This window comes from Phyllostomus discolor, chromosome 4, assembly GCF_004126475.2.
Source record: "Phyllostomus discolor isolate MPI-MPIP mPhyDis1 chromosome 4, mPhyDis1.pri.v3, whole genome shotgun sequence".
Classification (NCBI taxonomy): domain Eukaryota; kingdom Metazoa; phylum Chordata; class Mammalia; order Chiroptera; family Phyllostomidae; genus Phyllostomus; species Phyllostomus discolor.
Window position 1 is genome coordinate 105,197,263 of NC_040906.2, and position 14,764 is coordinate 105,212,026.

Consider the following 14,764-nt stretch of genomic DNA (forward strand, 5'->3'; position numbering starts at 1 on the left):
TTGCACTCAAAATGGAAGGAGAAACAAAGAGTTTTACAGAACAAAAAAGGCTAAAAGAACACAGCTCCACCAAAGCAGCATTGTAAGAGATGCTAAAAGGATTGCTAAGAAAAAGAGAGACGAACACAAGTGCAAAGGGGAAAAATGGCAATGAACAAACACCTATCAATAATTACCTTAAATGTAAATGTATTAAATGCCCCTATCAAAAGACATAGGTTAGCTGCATAAATAAGAAAACATGACCTGCATATACACTGTCTACAAGAGACTACCCAAGAACAAAAGATTCACACAGGTTGAAAGTGAAGGGATGGAAAAAATATTCCATGCAAATGGCAATTAAAAAAAACAAGCTGGGATGCAAATTCTTATATCAGACAAAATAGACTTCAAAATAAAGGCCATAACAAGAGACAAAGAATGTCACTATATAATACTTAAAGTGAGTAGTTCAACCCTTGTAAACATATATACACTCAATATAGGAGCACCTAAATATATGAAGAACCTCCTGGAAGACATTCAGAAAGATATTGACAACAATACAGTCACTGTAGTAGATTATGACAGCCCCACTCTCAACCATGGATAGATCTTCCAAACAAAAAATCAACAAAGATATTGTGGCACTGAACAATAGTCTAGATCAAATGAACTTAATTTATACATACAGAACTTTTCATCCCAAAGAAGAAAAGTATACATTTTTCTCAAATGTACATGGAACATTTTCAAAGATAGACCACATGGTAGGACAGAAAACAAGCTTCAACAAATTCAAGAAAACTGAAATCATATCAAGCATTTTGTTGGACCACAAGGGCCTGAAACTAGAAACCAATCTCAAGGAAAAAACTCAAAAACACTAAAATTCATGGAGATTGAATAGCATGTTATTAAACAATGAATGAGTTAATAATGAGATCAAGGAAGAAATAAAAGTGTCTCTGAAAACAAATTAAAATGAACACACAGCAACCTAAAACTTACAGGACACAGCAAAGGCAACTTGGGAGGGAAGTTCATAGCAATACAGGCCTAACTAAAAAAGATAGAAACATGTCAAATAAACAATCTAACCCTACAAGAACTAAAGGAACAACAATAAACAAAATCTAGAGTGAGTAGAAGGAAGAAAATAATCAAGATTAGAGCAGAATTAAATGATATAGAGACTAAAAGAACAGTTCAAAAGATCAATAAATCTGGGAGCTCGTTCTTTGAAAAGATAAACAAAATTGACAAGATTTTACCATATTCATAAAAAATAATAAAAAGAGATGACCCAAATAAATAAAATTAGAAAAGAAAGAGGAGTAATTATAACCAATACCACAGAAATACAGAGGATTGTAAGAAATTACTATGAACAACTATATGCCAAGAAATTTGACAACCTGCACAAAATGGGCAAATTTCTAGAAACATATAACCTTCTGAAACTGAATCAAGAGGAAGCAGAAAACCTGAATATACCAATAACAATTTATTAAATTGAAGCAGTAATAAAAAAAAACCTCCCAGCACACAAAAAGCCCTGGACCAGATGACTTCAAAGGAGAGTTTTACTAAATGTTCAAAGAAGAACCAACACCTATCCTTGCCAAACTATCCAAAAATTCAAGAAGAGGGAAGACCCAGACTCTTTTATGAAGCCAGTCTTATCCTAATTCCAAAACCAGATAAAGACGCATAAAAAAATTTATTACCTTTGATAAACATAGATGCTAAAATACTCAACAGTATATTTCAGGGATGCAAGGATAGTACAACATTTGCAATTCAATAAACATTGCATAAAGAAAATGAAAAACAAAAAATAACAAGAACTGCCAGAAAATTGAATGTTTGGAAGTCCAACAATGAAGGAGTTAAAGAAGAAACATTCATCCATGGTAGGAGGGCTGGAGACAGGCAACTAGGGTAGAGAGAACTCACAGCAAGGCAGCAGCTGGAGGACCACAGCAGATGTGGTGGCACCTGGACGACTGGGCAGTTTCATATTTGCATATGGATAAGCCATGAAGAACAACTAGGGAGCAAGCCAGACTGCACAACCCAGGATTCCAGAATGGGAAAATAAAGCCTCAAAACCTCTGACTGTAAAAACTTGAGAGGGTTATGCAGATGGAAGAAACTTCCAGCTTCACAGGAGAGTTTGTTGGAGAGACCCACAGGGTCCTAGAATGAAGACAAACCACCCACCCATGTATTAGCTCCAATGGGCCCAATTTGCTTGTGGGTAGCAGGGGAAGTGACTGAAAGCCAACTGGAGCTGAGCAAGCAGCCTTGTTCCCTCTTGGACCCCTGTCCTACAGACAACACCACAATGCAGTGAAGTGGGTTATCCCGCCCTGGTGAATAACTAAGGCTCCACCCCTTACTACATAACAGGCATGCTGAGACAAAAAAATATGGCCCAAAATGAAAAAACAGATCAAAGTTCCAAAAATAGAACTAAGCAATCAGATAGCCAGCCTATCAGATGTAGAGTTCAAAACCCTGGTAATCAGGATGCTCAGAGAAATAGTTGAGAATAGTCACAAAATAGAGGGGGAAGTGAAGGCTATGAAAAGTGAAATAAAGGAAAATGTACAGAGAACCAACAGTGAAGGGAAGGAAACCAGGACTCAAATCAATGATTTGGAGAAGAAGGAATGTTATTTCTTTTTTTTTTAAGTTTTATTTTAATCATTGTTCAAGTACAGTTTTCTCCCTTTTACTCCCATTCCAGCTCACCCACCCAACCCTCCCCACTTCCCTCCCATTACCATCCTCCCCCTAGCTTTTGTCCATGTGTAGAAGGAATGTTATTTCTAAATATTCAACTAGAACAGAATGAAGAAACAGAATTCAAAAAAATGAGGAGAGGCTTAGGAACTTCTGGGACAACTTTAAGCATTCCAATGTCTGAATTATAATGGTCCCAGAAGTAGAAGAGGAAGAGCAAGAAGAAAAGTTATTTGAAAAAATAATGAAGGAGACCTTCACCAGATTGGGGAAATAGATTTCCAAGAAGTCTAGGAAGCTCAGAGAGTCCCGAAGAATTTGAACCCAAGGAGGAACACTCCAAGGCACATCATAATTACATTAGCCAAGATGAAAGATAAGGAGAGAATCTTGAAAGCAGCAAGAGAAAAGGAGAGAGTTACTTACCAACAACTGCCCATAAAACTATCAGCTGACTTTTCAAAAGAAATCTTGCAGGCAAGAAGGGGCTGGAAAGAAGTATTCTAAGTCATGAAAGGCAAGGACCTACATCCAAGATTACTCTATCCAGCAAAGCCATCCTGTAGAATGGAAGGACAGATAAAGTGCTCCCCAGGTAAGGTCAAGTTAAAGGAGTTCATCATCACCAAGGCCTTATTATATGAAAGGGACTAAATGTTATCTAAAAAAAGGAAGAAGATCAAAACTATGAACAGTAAAATGACAACAAACTCACAACTATCAACAACCAAACCTAAAACAAAAACAAAAAACAAAACACTAAGCAAACAAGTAGAATAGAAACAGAATTACAGAAATGGAGATCACATGGAGGGTTATCAGTGGGGAGGGATAGGAGTAGGGGTGAGAATAGGATAAAAGGTACAGGGAATAAGAAGCATAATAGGTAGGTACAAAATAGACAGCAGGAGTTAAGAACAGTATGGAAAATGTGGAAGCCAAAAAACTTATATGTATGACCCATGGACATGAACTAAGGTGGGGGAATGCAGGTGAGATGGGGGTTGCAGGGTGGAGGGGAATAAAGTGGAGAAAAAATGGGATAACCATAATAGCATAATCAATAAAATATATTAAAAATAAAAATGAAAAAAATGGGCAAATGACCTGAATAGATACTTCTCCAAGGAGGACTTACAGATGGCCCATTAACATATAAACAAATGCTCAACATTCCTAGCCATCAGAGTGACACAAATTCAAACCACAAAGATATACCACTTCACATCTGCCAAAATGGGATCTTCAATAAATTAACAAACAACAAGTGCTGGCAGGGACGTGGAGAAAAGAGAACCTTAGTGTGCTGTTGGTGGGAATGTAGACTGGTACAGCCACTGTGGAAAACAGTATTGAATTTCCTCAAAAAATAAAAAATGGAACTGCCTTTTACTCAGCAATTCCACTGCTGGGCATATACTCTAAGAGTCCTGAAATACAAAACTGAAAGAACTTATGCACCCCTATGTTTATAGCAGCACAATTTAAAACAGCCAAAAGTTGGAAACAGCCTAACTTCCCATCAGTGATGAATGGATTAAAAAACTGTGATACATTTACACAGTGGAATACTACACAGCAGAAAGAATGAAGGAACTCTTACCTTTTGTGATAATGTGGATGGAACTAGAGGCTGTCATGCTAAGTGAAATAAGCCAGTTGGTGAAAGACAAATACCATATGATCTCACTTATGAGAGGAATCTAATGAACAAAATAAACTAATTAGCAAAATAGAACCAGAGGCATAGAATCATGGAATTAAACTGACAGTGGTAAGAGTGCGGAGAGTGGGGGGACTGTTTGAAAGCAGGTGAAGGGATTAGTCAAGGAATGTGTATGAAGGATCCTTGGACATGGACAATGGAGTGTGGATTGACTATGAAAGTAGGGGGCAGTGGTAGGTAGAGAGAGGCAAAGGAAGAAATAATCAGAACAACTGTAAAACATAAAATTTAAAAATAAATAAATAAAAATCTTGTAAAGGTCCATAAATCCAAATAAGCTGTGGCTGGCCTCAGTGTGCTGTGTTCCTCTTACTAAGCAGCCCCAAACATGGCCCTACAGGCAGCCAGTTTTAGTTCACATCATAACCACTCTCAGGTTCCTCCAAGTACTTCACAGGCAAATACCAATTCCCAACTACTTTGTAACTCTTACCAGGTAGTCTCAGTCTGGACACAGGCTATCGTTGACCTTGGCCACACTGAAATCACTCCCAAGGTGCCCCAGAACAAAAATACCTGTTGACTAGCTTCAGACCACACCAGAACACCATCCAATTAGCCCCCAAAATGACACACCATAAAGGCAGACTTGGCAGGCATTGGAGCACTGCTATAGCAGATATCACTCACTGGGGTCAGCCCCACACAAAAGAGTGTCTGCTTCATAGTGGGTTCTCACAGCCAGCCAGCCTAGGGGTCAATCCTACCCAGTGTAATGGCAACAGCAATCACAGCTCAACTACAACAGAACAGCACACACAACCCTCACAAATAACAACCCTGGAGCTGCCAGCTCTGGTGATCTGGGAGACTAAACCCCTGGGCCCCAAAGAACTACTAACACATAAAACCACTCCGCCAAGACTGGAGACATGGCAGATCTACCTAACACACAGAAACAGAAAGAGAGGTAGCTAAAATGAGGACACAAAGAAACATGTCTCAAATGAAAGAACAGAACAAAACTCCAGAAAAAGAACAAACAAACAAACAAACAAAAAAGAAGAAAGTATTCTATTAGATGCAGAGCTCAAAATATTGATTTCAAGAATGCCCAATAAACTTAGGGTAAGAATAGATTAACTCAGTAACAACTTTAATGAAGAGATAGGAAACTCAAAAAAAAGATAGAAAACATTTTTTAAAGATTTTATTTATTTATTTATTTATTTTAGAGAGAGGGGAAGAGAAGGAGAAAAAGAGGGAGAGAAACATCAATGTGTGGTTGCCTCTCACGTGCCCCCAACTGGGGACCTTGGCCTGCAACCCAGGCATGTGCCCTGACTGGGAATCGAATCAGCAACCCTTTGATTTGCAGGCCCACACTCAATCCACAGATATACAAGCCAGGGCAGACAACATTTTTTAAAAGTTATATATAAAGTATACAATAAATGAAATGAAGAATATATTAGATGGAATGTACAGCAGATTAGTTGCAGAAAGTAAAATCAGTGATTTTGAATATAAGGTAGTAGAAAACATCAAAACAGAACAGCGAAAAGATAGGAGAATTTAAAAAAATTATAAGTTAAGAGACCTCCAGACAACACCAAGCATAACAACATTCATGTCCTAGTGGTACCAGAATGAGACAAGAGAGAGCAAGGGATTGAGAACCTATCTGAAAAAATATTGACTGAAAACTTTTCTAATCTGGTGAAGGAAATAGACACAGAAGTCCAGGAAGTGCAGAGAGTTCCAAACAAGGAGAACCCAAAGACACCCACATCAATACACATAATAATTAAAATGTCAAAAGAGAGATTCTTAAAAATAACAAGGGTAGAGCAGTTGCACAATCATGTGTATATGAACGTTTCTAGCAAAATTGTTCCTAAGACTTCAAAAGTGGAAGTATTCTAAATGTCTGTCTATGCAAAGTAAATAAGCAGCATGTGGCATATCTATACAATGGAATACAGTATGGCAATAAAAAGGAACAAACTGCAGAAACAAGCTAAAACATGAATTTCAAAACATGCTAGGTGAAAGAAACAAGAGATAAAAAACCTTCTGTGGTTATAGGCTTTAAATTATATGTGTCCAGAAAAGATAAATATCCTGGAAACAAAAAATGGCTTAAAATGGAGGCAAAAGATCTGTCTGGGGTGATATAAATCTTCTAAAAGAGGATTTGGTGATGGTTATTCAACTATGTAAATGTACTAAAAATCATTAAACTGATTTTTAAACGAGTGAATATTTAAAATAATATAGCTCTTCCAAAACACAAGCTCAGAGTACAAAATTCTTTAAACATAAAAGCTGCAAAGCATATTTTGTAACACTGATTTTCACAAGCCAGAAGTGTTCTATGACACTATACATTTGATATGGGGTAGATCCAAGGGTCACTAAGGACAATAGGAAGCAAGTTATATCTCAAGAGCAGATAAGGTTTCTATAATCAGGAAAATTCTAACTTCAGAATAGAGAGCATTCATTAATATCTGCCTTGTGGGACTCCTTAGTGCTGTTTAGATGATGCCTCTTGTGTTCTCTTCTTCCTCATTTAAAACAGAAATTTTATTCCATAATTTATTGTAGTTTATTTCAGTGTGGAATGGAGGATGTCAACAAATTTGCTCTCCTAGCACATAAATTATAAGCTCCAAAGGAGTTACCTTCAAACTCAAGGAAGAGGACTAGGTCTCTCCTACAGATCTTGGCCTTTGAGTTAATTGCAGTGTTGGGATGGACCTTTGCCTCAGCTTTGTGAGGAAGGAGTGAGTGAATTATATACATGGAAAAAAGCATGAAATTGATCTTTGATGACCAGAAATACAGAATTTGTAGAGATTGCTAGGCTCTAGTAATATTCACTCTGTTCAGTTTTCTGGGCAAACAACTAAACATTTTCCAGCTCCCCCACTGTCTAGGTGAAACCCTGTGACCAAGAACTGGTCTATGTAGGCAAAAGTGATTAATGTCCTTACAATCTCTATCACAAAACATTTTTCTTTGGTGATCTTCAAATTTCTTCTCCAAAAAATTTGTTTGAAATTGAAGGATATCTAGAATATTGAGAAGGATATCTAAAATATTGAGAATATCTACAAAATGGAAAAAGTCTAGATTAAAATAATTGCTTGGAGGACATCTTTCAAGTAGGGTTTTTTTTTGACCAAGTAGTGTATTTGTGTATACATAAGAAACAGTCCAGCTTTAGCTGGTGTTGCTGAGTGGACTGAGTGCCAGCCTGTGAACCAAAGGGTCACCAGTTTGATTCCCAGTCAGGGCACATGCCTGGGTTGTAGGCCAGGTCCCCAGCAGGGGGCACTTAAGAGGCAACCACACATTGATATTTCTCTCCCTCTCTTCCTTCCTTCCCCTCTCTAAAAATAGATAAATAAGAAAATGAATGAATAAATAAATAAATGAAAAAATGCTGTGGTTTGCAAACCCACAATGGTTTGGTGTTTCTTTGAAAGAGCAACCAGAATTAATTAACATGATAGAAAACCTCTTTGGACTCATGAAAAAGAAAAAGTAATCTCTTTGCACTGAAAAGTTATTCTCATAATTTTTAACATCTGTGTTAATTAATTTGTAACTTCAAAAGAAATGCACTTTAAAAGTTATTATTCTTACTATGTTTCCTATAAAATAGAAGTTTTGTAATATATTTTTTCTCTATCATGAGGTAGCATAATGTGTTACAGAATTTAAAAGTTTAATTATGTCTTAGAGTTTGGGAGAGTTATTACATTCAAGACAAAGTACTCACCAGGGTACAATGATGTCTTCTTCCAGCCTGCAAGTGAAAAAAATGAGGATATATTATTATCCCTTCCTGAACTTTCTCATATCATTTCCTTTCTTGTCATTATGGTCATTCCCTAAGTATTGAAAGTATTCCATAACATAGATAGATAGATAATAGATGATGATAGATAGATATCTGTCCCTTTTCTTTCTCACAAATATGTGACAATTCTTTTCCTGAACTTAAAAATGGTTGGGGTTTTTACTGTGTGCAAAAATGTAAAGTAAGAAAAAAGCTAAAAGCAAAAGAAGAAAGAATACAAAAAGGGAGGTATAAAATAAAGGAATGATAGGCACAACAGTGGATAGTTTGAGAAATAAAGATAGCAAAAAAAGGATGAAAAGATGGAAGGAAAGGAAGTCAGAAAAAGAAGATGGAGGAATAAAGAATTCAAAAGGGGTGAGAGAGTGAAACAGGGACAGAAGTCATGAGGTAATTAAAAGGAAGAAAAGCTTGGAAAATATTCATTAAAACAATCATATTGCTTTTCCAACTCAATAGCAAGATATTCCAAATTAGAAAAAAAAATGGGTTAACCGTCCTTTACAGGTCACTTTCATGAGAATACAGGGAATGGTGTACTACTCAGGAATTTTTCTGGGAATGGGGTTTAGTGAAGGATTAGGTATTGTATTCTTTGTAAAATATGACCCATGAAACAACTTCTGAGTTACTTACCATTCCTAAAATGAGCTTTCCTTTCACCTGAAAAAAGATGCACTCATAAGTTAGGGTGGGATACTCAGAAAGATAAAGTTGCAGAAACAAAGACTTGCATTCATTTCAGGGATTCTCTGTAATCATTGCTGTCACATTAGACAAGCCACTGCTCTGCTCAGAAGTGTTCCTTATGAATACAGTAAAGTTGAACCTCATGATCTTTAAGGGCTTAATCAAGACAAACAAGTAAATTGCATGATATTTGCAATACAGAGAGGATATGAAGTATAAAGCATGGGGGAATGGATAAGGTAAAGCATAGGATCACCAAGCGATGATACAATCATGCACGTATTTTAACTATTAAAATACAATTACCAATTTCCTTTCGCAATTTTTCTGAAAAAAAAAAAAAAAAAAGCAAAATCCTCAAGTTAATGCCACAGAGAAAAGAAAAAAAACTTGTTTCCGAAGATTACAGGACAATGACATAAATTAGCTTATTTAAGGTTAAAAACCCTCACTTTTTCTTTCAGGACATTAACTAAAAAACATAGAAAATATTCTACATGTTTACATAAATAAGTAATGCTACAGTTGAAATTCAAAAAGGAAATTATCAAATTCCCCAGTGAATTATTATTTTTAAAAAGATTTTATGTATTTATTTTTAGAGAGGGGAAGGGAGGGAGAAAGAGAGGGAGAGAAACATCACTATGTGGTTGCCTCTTGAGTGCCCCCTGCTGGGGACCTGGCCTGCAACCCAGGCATGTGCCCTGACTGGGAATCGAACCAGCGATCCTTTGGTTTGCAGGCTGACACTTAATCCACTGAGCCACACCCGCCAGGGCCCCAGTGAATTACTTTTGAACTAAGTTAGAGTACTACTATTAATAAATATCATCACCTACAATGACGTCATGGATACAACATCTAGGCTACAGCAGCAACAAATTCTTCAATGCTTCCTACTTAGGTGTTTGCTAAGAACTTTATATGATTAGTCAGGTGAATGCTATCAAAACAACTACTAAGTAATGTTCCTGTGTACAGAATAAAGATCTGGGAATCAAGGGGGTCAATAACATGACAGAGTTCTTGGTAAATGGGCAGGGCAATTATTTGAACCCACATACACTAATCTGCAAAATAAAGACTCCTAACTAGTATGCCATAACCCTCCACTCCTGGCCCAGCCAGCCAACTAAGGCTTCAGTCACAAGGTGAGAACAGTGGTATCCTCAGTGAGGAACCACCTGTTGCACTTTTTTATTTTTAAAGAGTGTTTTGCTGCATAGAAGAGTTTTTCTCTGAATCAGATTGTGGGCACAGCAGGCACCATTAATAGCCCCTTCAAATAGCCCCTTCATTCTCATTTGAATTATACTCATCTCAGAGCTATAAGAAAGAGTTATTGTTAGCATCATAGAGACAGCTGAAAAACAGTACATTAGAAAAGGGGAGGGTGAATGGGAAAATTGAGTTACCTAATGGGAGAAGAGCAAAGAAAGAAAGAAATATAAGAAGTTGTGATTGCAACACAAGGAATAAAAATCACAAAGGAGAAAATTATACAGAGAAAGTAGGAGGAATCAAAAAAGGAGGAACCAAGCAAAAATCACTAGAGGAAGATCATATCTTGTCATTACAATTTACCATTTTCTTTTCTTAGTTGATCTGAAAAATAAAAAGCATAATATAAGACTCACTATGAAACAGACAAAAGACACTCATATCATAAATAATTATTAAACTTTATTTACCATTTTTATTCCTATGTTAACTTGAAAAAATAAGGGGTAATACATGAATTTGTGTGAAACAGAAATAAAACAAACTTTTCTCTTATTCAACATATAATAGGTAACCCATTACAGAGAATGAAATGACATGTATTTTCTAGATGTTTTACTAAAAAGTCTAATGAGGTCTAAATAAGTAAAGTTAAAACAGATAAAAAATATCAATTTAACGTGACAACTTAAAATCCTTCAAATCATTCCCTGAAGCATTTTTAGACATGACATCATCATTATTGTCATCATCATTATCACCATCTCCAGTACCAACACTGACTCTCATGAAGTGCCTTGTCCATACCAGGCTTGGTGATACATGTTTTGTGCAAGCAGCATCACATTTAATCATCCAATTTCTCCCAAATTAAATTATTACATTTGTGCTGACAATCAAACTGAGATTAGAACAATATATTACTTGTTAATATTTCCACAGTTCTTTATATCAGATTTTTGGTTTTATCCAAAGTTTCTCTGACATTGAAAAGATAAAGCTGCAGGAATGAAGACTTGCATTCATTGCAGGGATTTTTTGTAATCATTATTGTCAAATTAGATAAACCATTGCTGTGCTCCGAAGTGTTCCTTATGAATACAATAAAGCTGAGTCACATGATCTTTAAGGACTTAATCAAGACAAACAGGTAAATTGCATGATATTTGCAATACAGAGAGGCAATAAGGAAGTGTAAAACATGGGGGAAAGGATGAAGTGAAGCACAGGATCACAAAGGGATGATACAATCATGCACATATTTTAACTATTAAAATACAATTACCAATTTCCTTTCGCAATTTTTCTGAAAAAAAAAGCAAAATCCTCAAGTTAATGCCACAGAGAAAAGAAAAAAAAACTTGTTTCTGAAGATTACAGGACAATGACATAAATTAGCTTATTTAAGGTTAAAAAACCCTCACTTTTTCTTTCAGGACATTAACTAAAAAACATAGAAAATATTCTACATGTTTACATAAATAAGTAATGCTACAGTTGAAATTCAAAAAGGAAATTATCAAATTCCCCAATGAATTATTTTTGAACTAAGTTAGAGTACTACTATTAATAAATATCATCACCTACAATGACGTCATGGATACAACATCTAGGCTACAGCAGCAACAAATTCTTCAATGCTTCCTACTTAGGTGTTTGCTAAGAACTTTATATGATTAGTCAGGTGAATGCTATCAAAACAACTACTAAGTAATGTTCCTGTGTACAGAATAAAGATCTGGGAATCAAGGGGGTCAATAACATGACAGAGTTCTTGGTAAATGGGCAGGGCAATTATTTGAACCCACATACACTAATCTGCAAAATAAAGACTCCTAACTAGTATGCCATAACCCTCCACTCCTGGCCCAGCCAGCCAAATAAGGCTTCAGTCACAAGGTGAGAACAGTGGTATCCCCAGTGAGGAACCACCTGTTGCACTTTTTTATTTTTAAAGAGTGTTTTGCTGCATAGAAGAGTTTTTCTCTGAATCAGATTGTGGGCACAGCAGGCACCATTAATAGCCCCTTCAAATACATTCTCATTTGAATTATACTCATCTCAGAGCTACAAGAAAGAGTTATTGTTAGCATCATAGAGATAGCTGAAAAATAGTACATTAGAAAAGGGGAGGGTGAATGGGAAAATTGAGTTACCTAATGGGAGAAGAGCAAAGAAAGAAAGAAATATAAGAAGTTGTGATTGCAACACAAGGAATAAAAATCACAAAGGAGAAAATTATACAGAGAAAGTAGGAGGAATCAAAAAAGGAGGAACCAAGCAAAAATCACTGGAGGAAGATCATATCTTGTCATTACAGTTTACCTGCTTCCTGTAGTTGATCTGAAAAATAAAAAGCATAATATAAGACTCGCTATGAAACAGACAATAAGATACTCATCTCCTATAAATATTAAAATCCATTAATTTTTCCCTATGTCAATCTGAAAATAAAAGGAGTAATACATGAATCATATTGAAACAGAAATAAAACAAAGAAAAACCACTTTTCTTTTTCAACATATGATAGGTTAGCCATTACAGATAATAAAATGATGTGTATTTTCTAGGTATTTTGCTAAAAAATCTAATGGAATCTGTACTTGTATCAAATGGTAAGAGAAAACAATATTTAAGTAGTAGGACAACTTAAAAATCCTTCAAATCATTCACTGAAGCATTTTTAGACATGATGTCATCATTATCGTCACCATCACCAACACCACCATCTCCAGTACTAACACTGACACTCATGAAATGCTTTTTCCATACTGGGTTCTTTGATACATGTTTTGTGCAAATAGCATCAATTTTTACCATCCTATTTCTCCTCAATTAAATTATAACAGTTACCCAGGAGAGCAAACTGAGATTAGAGCAATATATTACTTGCTGATATTTCCACAGTTGTTTATATCAGAGATTCAGTTTTATCCAAAGTTTCTCTGACATTCAAAAGATAAAATTGCAGGAACAAAGACTTGCATTCATTGCAGGGATTCTCTGTAATCATTGCTGTCACATTAGACAAGCCACTGCTCTGCTCAGAAGTGTTCCTTATGAATACAATAAAGTTGAATCTCATGATCTTTAAGGACTTAAGACAAACAGGTAAATTGCATGATATTTACAATACACAGAGGTAATAAGGAAATATAAAAGATGGGGGAAAGGATGAAGTGAGGCAAGGGATCACCAAGGGATGATACAATCATGCACATACTGTAAGTATTAAAATACAATTACCAATTTCCTTTCGCAATTTTTCTGAAAAAAAAAAAAAAAAGCAAAATCCTCAAGTTAATGCCACAGAGAAAAGAAAAAAAACTTGTTTCCGAAGATTACAGGACAATGACATAAATTAGCTTATTTAAGGTTAAAAACCCTCACTTTTTCTTTCAGGACATTAACTAAAAAACATAGAAAATATTCTACATGTTTACATAAATAAGTAATGCTACAGTTGAAATTCAAAAAGGAAATTATCAAATTCCCCAGTGAATTATTATTTTTAAAAAGATTTTATGTATTTATTTTTAGAGAGGGGAAGGGAGGGAGAAAGAGAGGGAGAGAAACATCACTATGTGGTTGCCTCTTGAGTGCCCCCTGCTGGGGACCTGGCCTGCAACCCAGGCATGTGCCCTGACTGGGAATCGAACCAGCGATCCTTTGGTTTGCAGGCTGACACTTAATCCACTGAGCCACACCCGCCAGGGCCCCAGTGAATTACTTTTGAACTAAGTTAGAGTACTACTATTAATAAATATCATCACCTACAATGACGTCATGGATACAACATCTAGGCTACAGCAGCAACAAATTCTTCAATGCTTCCTACTTAGGTGTTTGCTAAGAACTTTATATGATTAGTCAGGTGAATGCTATCAAAACAACTACTAAGTAATGTTCCTGTGTACAGAATAAAGATCTGGGAATCAAGGGGGTCAATAACATGACAGAGTTCTTGGTAAATGGGCAGGGCAATTATTTGAACCCACATACACTAATCTGCAAAATAAAGACTCCTAACTAGTATGCCATAACCCTCCACTCCTGGCCCAGCCAGCCAACTAAGGCTTCAGTCACAAGGTGAGAACAGTGGTATCCTCAGTGAGGAACCACCTGTTGCACTTTTTTATTTTTAAAGAGTGTTTTGCTGCATAGAAGAGTTTTTCTCTGAATCAGATTGTGGGCACAGCAGGCACCATTAATAGCCCCTTCAAATAGCCCCTTCATTCTCATTTGAATTATACTCATCTCAGAGCTATAAGAAAGAGTTATTGTTAGCATCATAGAGATAGCTGAAAAACAGTACATTAGAAAAGGGGAGGGTGAATGGGAAAATTGAGTTGCCTAATGGGAGAAGAGCAAAGAAAGAAAGAAATATAAGAAGTTGTGATTGCAACACAAGGAATAAAAATCACAAAGGAGAAAATTATACAGAGAAAGTAGGAGGAATCAAAAAAGGAGGAACCAAGCAAAAATCACTAGAGGAAGATCATATCTTGTCATTACAATTTACCATTTTCTTTTCTTAGTTGATCTGAAAAATAAAAAGCATAATATAAGACTCACTATGAAAC